The 12,500-nt window shown below is 39.2% G+C and overlaps 1 protein-coding gene across 7 annotated transcripts in view; it reads right to left on the bottom strand.

The window, feature by feature from the left end:
* RALGPS2 (Ral GEF with PH domain and SH3 binding motif 2) overlaps positions 1-12,500 on the bottom strand; it is a 128,440-nt gene that overhangs the window by 112,747 nt on the left and 3,193 nt on the right. For 2 of the 7 annotated variants that reach the window (XM_069789675.1, XM_069789677.1), the window contains exon 2: positions 7,668-7,763. The exons of 4 other annotated variants lie outside the window; for them this stretch is intronic. The gene's annotated coding sequence lies outside the window, so the exon portion shown is untranslated. Of the gene's footprint in view, positions 1-6,091; positions 6,236-7,667; positions 7,764-12,500 lie in introns of all 7 variants that reach the window. One more of the 7 variants, XM_069789679.1, reaches the window with a different exon arrangement.

Genomic DNA, 12,500 nt, shown 5'->3' with positions numbered 1-12,500 from the left:
TATAATGTTTTCCAGAAGACATCAAAAAAGACACCGAGATGTAGCATAAGCATTAATTTGAAGAGCATAGCTGGCAAAGCACAAGAACCATGCAAAACTAATGGTAGAAAAGGCAAGCCTCAAATTCTTGTCACAAAACAGGGAAAAAGACAAACTGCAGGGGAATGATTAATGATAAAGCTCTTTACAGCACGCATGACTTCAAACTAACCAGGGACCAAGGAAATCAAGTAATTTCTCAAACTACTTCCTAAGGAGGTAGCGGCATGCTATTTTGTTTGTGAGCCGTGCTTCAAATGAGCAATGCAAAAATCATTAACTGCTAAAAAGGTGCATATATCATTTTGCTCTACACTGGATTTAGTGGCAACATGATCCAGCAAGCCAGCAAAGGAGAACACAAACCTTGACACAGTTTACTGGCATTAAAGAAGTAAAGGTGCAAGATGCACATGTACACACACAAGCTGATTGCCTGCACAGTTTGACAGGAACAGAAAAGCTGTAGATACTTAAGCCTAGTGAGAACAGCTAAACATGTTCAAAGCAGGAACAAGCATTTTCTTCCAGATCTCTCCGAAAGCATGGGGAATCCTGCAATTGTTATATGCCTTGAAGAGCGTGGCAACTGACAGAATAACAGCATTTGCTGGTCTTTTGAGTATTTAGGAGTCAAGTCCAGCTCATTTACCCCACACACAAAGATTCCAGTATGCCTTCGATACAGTCTGTCAAGCAGGATTTTTAAGATTATTCCAGCACTATGAACTCAGCACAGTAAGTTAACAAGTAATACCCTATGCAAATTGTACTTGGCTATTTGAGATATTCAGTGGATGACTGGATAATTATTACTCAAACATATCGTTCAGGCTTATCAAATGCAGCTGTGTCCATTTCTGCCAAATCAATGGATGCATGCATTAAAAACTGATTTAATTGCAGATACGTGCAAGCTGAAAACTTGGGTCCAATAGCAGTGACAGAGATAGCCTGTACACAATCTAGTTTTGATAAGAAATTTGTAGGAGGATGGCTTTTTAAATGTAAATCTACTGTTTTACAGCAGATAACACTATTTCTTAAGGAAATCATGCTGTTTAATGGTTCCTTTAAAAAAAGAAAAAAAAAATTACATTCATCTTTGTGTTAATCTTTTAATTGATAAAAAGTAAATCTAGAATGCTATAATGCAAGAAAGTCCACACCACGAGATGGCAGGATATCACAATTAGAAATACAAAAACTATTGTTATGTGACCATTCAGTGATGTTAACTGTATCTTTAAAAAGCTCACAGACCAGCACCTTCCAAAAAAAAAAAATCCACTAGAAACTGCTACTTCAGTTAGTACTAACAGCTGAAATCTCTAATCTTAGCACACTGATTAGAAAATGCTTTGCTTTCCTTTCTAGGATCACCAAAACCATCCCAGTATTAAAACAAAGCACAGTAGTGCAAATCTTGAGGAAATCACAATTAGGATCTGAGGATCTTTGCTTTTGTTCAAAAACACCGACCAAGTAAGCTTTTCTGTTCTCTGGCAACTTCTGGCAGGAAACCTCGCAGAAGTTCTGCCTTAAATTTTGCACAGAAGTCCTCCCCACTACCCTACAGAGAGGGGATCTTCTGGCCCAGACTAATCAATAGCACTGGTTTACTCTTAAAACAATAGAGATTAGCCATTCTGGACAAACCAACGAAAGCTAATTCTTCACCTCATCTAAATGAAAATACAACACTTCGAGACCCTGTTATGCCCTGTATTGCTGCGTTAAGAGTTTTAAGTTAAAAAAAAAAAAATTCAGCCACCCAAATACACACACAGCTTGGCCAAGATGAACATTTTTGCTGTCACAAGATTCACCTTGAATAAGAGGAAAAGCATGGGAAAAAGACCATGACTAATAAAGAGAACTGAAAGGGTCTGAGGGACAGTTTTTAAGTATTTGAAACCAGCAGCCTAAGTTAGAATTTGGACAAGGATTTGATACTACTTTAGCATTACTGACATTAAACCATCCTTGTCCTGGAGGTACAAGGAAATCTGTCAAGCTAAGAAATGTAAGTGGACACTGCACATTAAACAGGCAGTAGCCTTGCTTGAATCAACTGAAAAGCCCCAGTGAAGAGAAAGCTGTGCTGGGAAACAAACTGAGGTGGGAAAGCTGGACAGTCAACCCAGTTGCCAGCAGGACATTTTGTTGCCCTGCAGAGGCAGAGCACAGCCCATGGGCTGCCAGTTGGAGAGCCCTGTTATGCAGAATTGTGTGCTTTTAAATTCTGCACCATTTAAGCATTTTTAATGCCTGATTATTGAGAGTTTAAGACTCATTCCTTGCTGCAATATTACAGTGATAAGGTAATGTATTTGAGGTCCCGGTTCAGAAGTTGTGTGAATTTGCAATTCCAGAAGGCATTCTTTGGTGACATACAAGATACATTAAAATACTTTACATTGCAGTATTTCCAAACAGTTCTACTAATAATCTGTCTTTGCCATGCCCTGAGCAACATGTGGACTAGATGACCCCCAGGTGTCCCCCCCTAAAGTATTCTGATTCCCTAGTTTAAAGACAACACAAAAAGCATTAACGATCTAATTAAAACAATGCATAGGTTCATAAAGAAGTATATCCAAAAACACTGATCAAGCAGAATCAAACCACACAATCTACTTCATTTCTTGCGCTCCTGATGATATGAATTTTACATATATTTGTTAGATTCAAAAAAGAGTAGATTAACATTATTTAAAAAGCTTGCCCCCATTTGAACATGTTTGAATCTTCCCTTACTTCCTTCTAGGAAGATTTGGTAAAATTTGGCTTCAAGCCTCCAACAAAAACATTCTACTTCATAATAAATACAAAGAAGATCCTCCAGATTAGTCACAGAAAGCTATTTTTAAATGCATCACTTCAAGTAATCAACTTGTGGCATGGGTATGTTCTCTTAGCTAGGAGAAGCAGCACTGCAATAGTTACTCAGCCCAGAGGAAGATGTTATTCATGTGGCCTCTCCCCCCTCAACATCAACAAGCACCAGAGGTAGATCACAGTCCATTTTGTCCTTCCTGAAAAAACATCACAGAAAAGCAAGACTGCCAAACATGCATACACAGGTTCAGAGGTGAGAAAGCCTGTGGACCCCAGAATGAGAAATGAAATGTACTGGTGATGGAAGGCCATAATCCAGGAATAGGAAAGAAAAGCTGCAACCTCTCATGTTGTGAAATAGAGTCCAATGAGCAAGTAACAACAAATCAGCTGGGTATCACAGAGGGGCAGAAGCAATGAGAGAGAATGCACAAGCCCTATCCGCACTCACTTCTCCTAGCCCTGCTACACCTTTGACAAAAGATTTCATTGTGTTTTAATACTTGGTGATACTGCAACACTTCATGGTGTCACCACCATGACAGGTTGCCTCTGCAGGGCAACAAAATGTCCTGCTGGCAACTGGGTTGACTGTCCAGCTCTCCCACCTCAGTTTGTTTCCCAGCACAGCTTTCTCTTCACTGAGGCTTTTCAGTTGATTCAACTGATACTGCCCATGAGGATTTGGAAAATCTGAACTACAAAAGAATTTGGTGAAAGAAATGAATACATGGACAAATTTTTCTACAGTTAAATATATATATATATTAGCTAAATAAGTTCAGATCTTTCAGTGTTGTCTCAAAGCCAAGATCATCCATACTAGTGAATAATTAAAAATAATAATTAAAAAAAAAACCATACAAATGAGTAATTCATTTCCCCATTCTATACTACCAGGAAGCAAGTTGCCTCTTACCTGCTAAAAGAATGGCTGAAAAAGCCAATACCTTGGCTGCACTTTGAAAATACTTTAATTTTTCAGTTAGTTTCACATTCAGCTTGCCAAGCTGGGGAGGTTCATTTTGGTTATGAATGTCATTTAAACATAAATGAGAGCCAGCCACATCAGAAAGAGTATTGGTACCTTACTGTTGAAATACCACTGAAGTCACTAGCCACAACATGGTTAGTGTGTTTTTGGAAGGTGGTATGCTTTTGAAACAGCTTTATCACTTAAAAGCTAAGATATTTTAATGAGCTACACAAACTTATCTTCCACTACCTTCAAGACAACAGAGAAAAACAACTTCAGTGAAAACAGCAAACGCAGCTACTAATTTAAATGCAATACTCATATAGTGATTTACAGGATCTTTCCGATCTAAGAATCTAGTTTTTTCACAAACAACAGAGGAGGGTTTTCCAGCTGAGTTGCATGTGGCTAATATACACTATAAATCTGACAAAGCTATCAAACAGCAGGCAGCGGGGCTGCTCTACCACAGAGACTGCCACATAAGCCAGCTCCCTCACTGAGAATGAAGCAAACTCAACATCAATTCATTCTGGGATCCAACTGCATGCTCAACACAGACCCATCTCCCCAAAAGAACACAATTTGCAAATGGCATCTCCAACCTAGGTAAGACCCCTTTTTCTCTTCCAAGATGTGTTTTCTGATTTTGAAGATTGTTACATTAAAAAACACTGGCCTCCTCTGCATTAGAGGAGATGCCAATTACAAATTCCAAAAGATTGCAATTTTCTTCCTGTAAGCAAAGCACTTCTACCAACATTAGGAGAACCATAAACACAGAAAAAGCCACAAAGAAATACCGATCAGCTAGTCCAATGATAAGATCATAGAAACACACCCTGTTGCCCTGGGGGGGGGGGGGGGGGAGATATCCAATTCCATTAACAACCTGGCATGTAATAGGGAAAGATGACACTAGAGAAAGAGACCAGCAACAAAAACTTCAGTTGCTGAAGCCCATCACTTCTCCTCATCTTCCCTCCCTCAGTCCAACAAGTAAAATCAAGATATCCATGACATTTGGTACCAGTCCACACAGAAATCTGACACCTAAAAGCAGCACAGAAACTCCAGAACATCCAAAGACAGCAAGGGAAGTCTGTCTCTTCCTGTTCCCTGGAGAGATCTCACTTCTGTCCACAACCTTTAACTCCATTACTGCTTGATTCTGTTTTCCACTTAAGACTATCACTTCACAGAAAGAGGGGAAGAAAAAGTATGTAAAACCATGGATTATTTTTAAATAATGAAAATAAGAGCTAGCTTTTTTTAAAAAAAAGGTACAGCTGAATAATTACTTAAAGCTCTCAACTTTTCTATGTTATACCTTTGTTTACAAATAAATGAGGGATTTAACAAGAGTTTTGTGGGCATAATAGCTTAGCAAGACATCTTTCATGTTAGCTACTTGCATTATTTATCAAACTAGCTTCTCTTTTTAGCAGTATCACTTAACACAGGCTAACCAGATTTCCATGTCTATGTAACTTAGCATAACACAAATACAACACACCTCTGAATTATATTACTATGTAGATCTGCACAACAGATTTCACATTTTCCTAAGCTATCCTTCATAAAGGGCTTTTTGGCCTCAGCAATACCCTTTCAATTAATGTCTTTATTGCCTTATAACTAAGTTATAAAATTCAGATCAAGAATTATTTCTCAACAAAACTGTGTCAGTCTCAAATCATTAGCACATATACCTTTGTTACTCTTAAGTCTAAAGTTGTTTAAAAATTCATACCCATTTTGCATATATTCACTTTGGACTTACAACAAGAACATGCTGTAAGTGTACAGCTCTGCTTCCACACCCATGGGTGTTTCCGTTTTCTCCCATAAGCTACTCAAATTGAACAGGGAAGGCACACAATTTCACAGGACAAAAAAAACCCCACAAAAAACCCCACACCAAAAAAAACCCAAAACCACACCACCGAGATTTTTTGTAAGTTTCTCTAGATGCCCTGGCATAATGTCACCTTAAATACTTTAAAACTTTCCATTGTACATACAAAAAATTATTTGGGATCATGTAACAACAAATACACAGATACTTCTTTTCCCTCTCCTAGTCATACAGGATTCATTACTAAAAAGAAACTAAAGCAGTTCTGATTGCTGGTCTCTAACAAAATTTTTAGACATCTCTAACAAACCAAGTCCCTGAATGCTAACTTATACACAGATTTGTATGAATACTTCTTTTAAGAGAAGTTAAATTACCTTATCCGAAACATGAACTAGGTCCTAATGAAGAAGCCTTTCCACCACTAAGCTTCAGGAAAGAGTCAAGATGGACCTTTCAGAAGTATTAAACACAAGTCACAGCATGAAATAGTTTGAGTTCTGTCATCACACAGACCCTATCTGCATTAAAAAAAAAGTCAGCAAGTTAATTAAGTACAAGGGCAAGCCACTACATGCAGACATTGAGGAAGCACTATCTGCAAGCAGGTCCTAAAGCACACTATCTGCTTATGTATAGTTGCCATTCTTCAAAGGTACAGAAATACTGTACCTCAAAGCAGTTTTTCCACTTCTTTAATATCAATTTAATATGCCTTCAGCTTTATAAAACACTGTACATCTGGCACCCACCTCAAGTGAAAACAGTATCAAGCTTGACTTCTTGTTTGATCTCCTAACTACAATTTGGTTAACATAATTTTCCTCTCCAAATTCCTTTAGAAGTATTCTGGGTGGACACTTCAAACACTTTAATAGATACTGAGATTAGAGCTGAACAACTTCCACAAATAAAATAACTTTCTGCCAGCATAGCTAGATCTACGCAGGGGTATAAAAAAAATAACCAAAGAATCACAGGTTCATACTAGGATTAGATTTGGTACTATCTTTGGTATATTTGTAATTAAGACCTTGTGCAGCATAACACAATATGTCCTTGTTTAAAGCACCATTAAAATTTATCTTTTACCATGACTGGAAGTGTCATACACTAGACTGGATCAGAAAGAAAGTTATTGTCCACTAGTGAGGAGAAAAGCACTTTTAGCCAGGCATATCACTAAGACGACCAAAATCTATTATCAAAGAGTTATCTGGCAAAATCTGTTCAAAATAAATCCAAAGTAGGCCCAGACTGGGAGGAAAAAAAAACAATAAAAGATGATTAGAAGAAATTATGTACCATCAACAGGGCAGTCAACCAGCAAAGGGTGGCTAGCCAAGCACTTTTCAAACAGTAAGTAGCAAAAACATTTCTACTACAGAGGGACATTAGCTATTATCATATAAATAAAATGAAAAACAGTTTCATTAGAAGCAGCACACCTGACACCATCCATGCATGGCCTATTAAAAAGTAATACTAGTAAAACCTTGTACCTAGATAATGTTTATCCTCATCTTACCTTAAGGCAGACCTGCAAGGCCCAGGTTTTATCTGCCCTAACAAACAGCTCAAGTTTCAGGCTGCTCACTATCCACTGTATTCATGGTTCTCAGAAGCACAGGGTTAGTGTATAGCTAAGAAGAAATCTTGCTAAGCTTTCAGTAATTTGGCACTGAGAGCTCCAGAAGATTCATGAAGATCAGCTCAACTGCACAAAAGGACTGAACCCAACAGATTCTACTCTTCTCATACATCATTCCTTTCCAAAATGCCTGTTGGTGTATTTCCATAAAAGTTTGATCAATAAGAACATCAAAATTTAATTTAAAGATACTTACCAGACAAACCTGACAACTAATGCCTAAACAAACCAGTCAGTCTAAAAGTACGTGACTATTATTCTAAAAATAAATGAGATAGCTGCCACTACTCAGGTATACTTACCAATAAAGCACATGGGAAAATTGGCTGGTAATCAAAGACAAGGCTGTTGGCAGAGCGGTCTGGACTTGCTAGCAATGGCAGCACAGTTCAGGTGCCCTTTAACCACACAGAAAAAGTTAATTATGTGACAGAGTAGGAGAGGAAATACAATGATTATGAGTCATCCACTTAACCATATGCTTATCAATACACCTCATGATATTAGAGTTACTGATTAGTGACAGCACAAAACAGTGATGCATTAATGGGAGAGAGAACACCCCAAATCTTTGGGCCATTTTTTCTTTTATTGATTTAGCACTTCAAACAATTTATGTGCATTTTGAAATCCAAAACGTACACCTAAGAAACTATACAATGCTACCTATACAATACAGCATTCTAACACTTCACACAAGCAAGCTGATTGCAGATGCTTCTGGAATCCCCAAAATACTTTACAGGCTTCTGGATTAGTTTTTGCTTGATCAGACAAAAGGCTGTATTACCTAATTTCCAGTAACACCATCATCATTTCCAGCCCACTCCACCACCCTACTGTGAAAGATGCAATGACTGTTAAGTTTAGCTCTATGCAAAAAGAATTTTCAGAAATGTCATAAGGATCCTATAATGTCTCAAATATTTTTGCATGAAATCTGAAACTAAGAAGTTCTTCCCAAGTTCCCAGACTTGCAAACCCAGCTAGGGATTCAAGATATAGTTGAGCTTGTGCTCCAATACCAGAAACCAGCACACCACAAGCTCAGCTATAATGGAAGGGACAACTGATCCACTTAGTTGATTTCAGCTGGTTTATGGGAACTCCGATTCTGTACTTGCCAGTCATCTCCACCACTAATTGCTTTTTTCCATTGCTTTCTCTGCCATGACATCAGTGCAAGATTTTGTATGGCTGAAGAATAAACCATTTGGGGGAACTATCAAACTGAAAAATAAGGCAAGGGGAAAAAAAACCCTTAATTTCTTGGGTAAGCTCCCTGATGCAGTTACTACTAGTATTTCTGCCAAAACAGTGTGGGAAGTGAGCAGTCAATAAATAAGCTGCCCCACTGCATTTGGGTTCACAACTTAATTCAATTACAAACCAATTTAAATTAGTTACAACTGTGGAGAACCCAAACTTTATCAAGCAAGTAACAGAACTTAACAGCAATTAGAAGATCAAACTAACAACTTGGCAATGAAACAGGTAGACTAGAAACACAAGCTTTTAAAGAGTTTATAAATTTGAATTTTACATGGAACTAACAAGTCACAAGTCCACCTGTGCTTACATGCCTCTTCAGATAAAAATTCAGACATAAAACTTACAAAGAAAAACTTAGTAAATTGAGACTTTCATCTTTTCATTGGAGGCTTCTGCCTGCCTATGCATTAATCTGAAAAGGTTGTATCACAGCAGAAAATGTGCTTTGTACTAGTCCTGTTTATTCACTTATTGGTCCAACTCCAGTCACTCTGTGACATTATACCACTTACTCTAAATCTAAATGAAAATATAATACTGTAGTTTAGACAATTATCCCAAACCCTGGGCACCTTAATAGTGTGATAAAAGCAATCCAACTTACAAACTGCATTAAGATCACTTTTTCAGGATCTCTGCCAGTTTTATCTAGCCACTATTATCTAAGAAATACACCTTCAACTTTTAAAAAAGATCAACATTCTTCTTCCCCAGCACAATCAATCTGAGCCCATCTCAAGGAGGAGAGCAAATTCCACAGTCTCAAAGCTGTCCCTTAATGAATAACGAGGGAGGCACAAATCAAACAGCTTTTAATGCCATGCTACTGCAACAATGGTCAGAGTTGATAGCCAGTCCTAGGTCACTTCAGACTTAATTGATTGCTGCCAATACCACAGCTCCATTAAAGAGAAAAAGAGGTAACATACATATCCCAAAGCATCTGTGCCACTGACCCCTACCGAGACGGCTCCAAATCCAGCAAAACCTTCTGCACATTTTGCCTCCAAATCACTTTAAAGTGGAGTTACAGCATGAAAACCAGTGTATCTCAGGCCTCTCCTCTGCAACCTCCATTAATGCATTTCTTCTCTGCCACTCCGAGCACTTCAGCCCTTGGACAGCCTAGAGACATACAGTACAAGCAGTGTAAGTGAAAAGATTGACGAGCTCCAAGAAATTACTAGATTGGGTCAACCACTTTTTGGCAGAGGACCCCATAGCAAACTTAACGATCAATTTCCCTCTCTGGCATTTCTGCTTATCCCCGGGCATGCTGTTCTTTCTTTCTTCCTTCCTTAACCAACCCAGGCTCTCCCCAAGTTTTACTTCATTACTTGCACTAGGAACTGCTATAATGCTCTAAAACCAATGGGAGGAGAGGCAGAGATGACTTCCAGCCAAATTCTAGTCAGCTCTAATCAGGTTAGGAGGTCTAATCTTCTAGTCCAAGATTTAAAAAACACACCCTGATTTTACTGCTTCAGTATGATTGCTAAGAACAACAACTAATAAACTTGAGTCACCAGAGGGCTCCAACTTCTACCTAATGGCAAATGCACTCCTTCCATTAGGAAGGCTGATAATTACATCCACATCATCATGTATATTTTATCTGGATTGAACTTCAGCCAGCTTGTTCTAATCCATGTTCAAATCTCAACCACATGCTGATGAGGCACTGAGCTACATTAACTGTTGCGGCCACACTTGCAATATATGAGGGAGACTTACAGTCTCCCCAGATAGACCAGAGAAAACAGGGCAGGCACATGCCTCTCCCAGTTCACTTGCAATCTAAAGCTTACATTGCCTATGAAACATGTTCGTACGTATACATATAAGTGAAATTCTGAAACAGGCATGGAGAATAGGTCACAAGTCCAACACCTCAAAGAAACTGAGTAAATAATTATTCTTAAGAGTTTGCACCAAGATGAATCCACCCATAGGGGATTGCAAGCGATATCTGCCTCCAAGAGAAAAAAGGGAGGGCTTCCATTTAAACATCAAGCAGCAACAGATGCAATGGTCTCTCAAATCTGGCATCATATCAACTGCCATGTTATGTGCTTAATCTTTAACAAAGGAGGCTGCTCTTTACCACTGAGAAATAAGCAGGTTTTTAAAACACAAATATGATGCATACAAGAGGGTAACAAGTACGTTTCTTGATATTCTGACCAAGCAGCTCTTGAGCCTCTTGGTGTCAGACAGAGGTGCACTGCAGCACAGCCAGAGATCTTCTGGGGCAGGAAACCTTGACTTGTTGATGCACCCGATACAGTCACAAAGAGCCAAAACACAGCCTGATCGGTGCAGCCCTATGGAAACAAGGGCAAAGCTTCTGGGACCTCCAAGGTACACAGCTTCTTTTTTTCCCAGCATTATTGCCCTGCAGTTCTACTTAAACTGTCATTCTTGTAGTCAGCACTGTAAGACAACACAGGCAGGGGAAGGAAAAGGGAATCCTATCCCTACTTATGGAAAGGCGCACAGTAAGCATGGGGGGGCCATCACTTCCCCACACCGAAGTTACAGCCATGGAAAAAGCAATGCTGACAATAAAGCTGGGATAGCAAGGGTTCTGAGAGCATTCTCAGGGCATCTCCATGGCTTCAAGGAAGACACCATTTGTGCCATTTGACAGTCTACAACCCATCTGGAAGCCTGTAGGGAGTTTTGAAAAGACCAGCTGCAAGTGCACTCGAGAGTAGCACACCTCAGAGCAGTGAGCCCAAGAGAGTAAACGTTAACCTTTTACACGTCAGGAACATTGTACTTTAAAATACTTAGTACTGGCCCACTAGACTTCCCAGTGGTTTATTTTACTATTAAGATTCAGTGAACAGGTCAGTTTTTGTAAACAAACTCTCCTATAAACTGAAACATGGACAGGAAACACCCTCATCTTCAGCCAGCAAGCAGGTTCAATGACTACCATTTACACCATGCTAACTTGTGAAAGTCACAGCAAGCAGCTCCACTGTTCAGAACATACCATGCTGCTGAATATATCTTCCCCTCCTGTGACTTTGGGCCACCCTCTCCTTTTTCCCCCCTACCTTCTCCGCTTCACGCAGCTCCTCCTGACTGAGAAAGCTACCTACTGCCACCAGCTTAGCCCAGTGACTGGACTGCCACTGCAGCAGCAAGAGTCGCAAGCCCTCTATCTGACACCCCACAACTGCCTTGCTCCAGCTCCGATTTCAGACATCCCCTTTCTGCTCGGCAAAATACTGCGTGGTACCAGCTTGCCCACAAGAAGGATTCCAATGCCATTTTCCCTGGAGTCCTACAAGGCCTTTAAGGATCTTTGTAAAGGAAAGAGTTGCAGTCACACACCTGCACATTCTAGGGGACTAAGCATACAGAGCATCTACTTAAAACACCCAACTGTAACATTAAGACTCTCTTGCTTCAGCAGCCTTTTAAGGCAATTAGTTCATAAATAGACAAAACACAAAGCCCACAAAGCTTCTGTTCATGCAATAAATATTATGCACACACAAATATTGAGACGATTTCTACTGCAGCAGTTCCACGTATTTAAATGTAAAGGTTATTAACAGAAATGTTTTCTCATTATTTTGAAAATGCATTTTTAAGTATCTTTTCTAACAAGGGCTGTAAAACAACACTCAAATCAGGAATATACCATACCTTTGATGTCTTATACTTCAACAAAATGCAACCAATTACAGTCCCCACCCCTAAAGGAAGTTTTCAACTCAGCTTTATTTATTGAATTAAAGGAAGAGCCCAAATGACTCAGCTCCAAGCAAATATAAAGGAAAAGATCAATCCCTAATCTCAATAAAAAAAAAATAGGGGAAGAAACTGTTTAAAATGGAGGTGTGTCC

The sequence above is a fragment of the Haliaeetus albicilla genome, chromosome 8 (genome assembly GCF_947461875.1).
Source record: "Haliaeetus albicilla chromosome 8, bHalAlb1.1, whole genome shotgun sequence".
Classification (NCBI taxonomy): domain Eukaryota; kingdom Metazoa; phylum Chordata; class Aves; order Accipitriformes; family Accipitridae; genus Haliaeetus; species Haliaeetus albicilla.
The sequence above is the reverse complement of the archived record's forward strand: the minus strand, read 5'-3'. Positions and strand labels throughout refer to the sequence as shown.